This window comes from Vicia villosa, unplaced genomic scaffold (genome assembly GCF_029867415.1).
Source record: "Vicia villosa cultivar HV-30 ecotype Madison, WI unplaced genomic scaffold, Vvil1.0 ctg.000345F_1_1, whole genome shotgun sequence".
In the NCBI taxonomy this organism is placed as follows: domain Eukaryota; kingdom Viridiplantae; phylum Streptophyta; class Magnoliopsida; order Fabales; family Fabaceae; genus Vicia; species Vicia villosa.
In genome coordinates this window covers 326137-327749 of record NW_026705154.1, presented here as the reverse complement: position 1 = coordinate 327749, position 1613 = coordinate 326137, and positions in this window count along the sequence as shown.

The following is a 1613-nucleotide window of genomic DNA, read 5'->3' as shown; positions in this document are numbered from 1 at the left end:
TTATATAAATTTAATAATTATTTAAAAAATCTCCTAAACTAAAAAATATATCTCTTCATTTTTTAAATATCAATTCTTTACAATTAATTTTTAATAAAAAGTGACATTAATTTTTTTTATAAACATTATAATTACTATATTATTTTATATTTTTTATATGTCAAAATGATTTTTATATCTAACATTTAAAGTTTCCCAAATCATGTTGATGATTACTAAAAAAAATTACAAATTAAAAAATATATGTTAAAGAATTGAAGTAGATAAAATTTTATAAAAATAATAATTTAAAAATGGAACTAAAGATAAAGTAATAGAATAGTCTAATGTTCATAAGCATTTCATTTTAATAATTTAATAATATAAAATAAAAATATTTTTACGAAAATAAAAATTATGTGATAGAGAAAAGTAGATAAAATATTATAAAAATAAAAATTATTTGATATGATAGTTTAAAGTTTATAAGCATAAATAATAGAAACTATTTTTATTCTCATAATTAATAATTAAATTATCAACAAAATATGGTTCCTGAAACCCACTATATCAATTATTAAATTATCTTTTAATTATTAAATTATTATTATATCTTTGATAATTATTTCACTAACTAATTTCTTTATTCCACTATCTCTTTTAATTATTAAATTATTATTTTTTGATAATCATCCTACTAACTAATAATTTTGCATATAAAAAATAATTATTTTAATTATTATTTTTAATTTATTAATTATTTATTGTATTATTATTAGTAGTAGTATTAATGACACTAATAAAACACATTAAACACAATAACAATTAACTAATAATGACTTTTTTCCGTTTTTGCAAGAAAATAAACAAAAATATCAACTCATTAATTGTATGTTGGTTTGAATTATTATAAATTTATAACCATTTTTTAATATTCTATAATCTTAAATTTTAACTTTAATTCTAATCGTTATAATGTATGATTTGAATTATTATAAATTTATTATCATTTCTTTATATTCTATAACCTTCTATTAATTAATTTTTCAGTTATTTTATCCATCTAAATACATTAAAGGTGTTGTAAAAAAAACTTTCTACTCACCTCCTATTTAAATTCTATACATTCATTATAAATACCTTAGAAAATGATCTTCAGTCTCTTTTTTTTTTTTTCATTTTCTCTTTTAAACTACAAATTTTCTCTTTCAAGAAAGATCCATCCAATCATGATCATTGTTGTGCATATGTACTATGTTTGATAGAAATTTTGATTTTGATTGTAATAACTTTCTAGAGCAATTTTTGATATTTGATTTCATAATCTATATAATATTTGTTTATAAGTTTTTCTAACTTCCTTTCTTTATTTTCTTTTGTTAGTTAGTATGAATATAACTAATTTTATGTTACCGAGGAGAAAAGATAATGGAGATTCGTTTTGTTGTTTCTATTGCATCTTTAGTGCTGAATAAATCTGTGAAAAATGACATCTTATGTAAGTATATCTCTAGCCATTATATTTGCATACTAAATTTAAAAAAATGAAATTTATTTTGAGACTATTTTAATTATAAGAAACAATATTATATATATTTAAATAAATATTAAAAATATTATTTATAAATTATAAA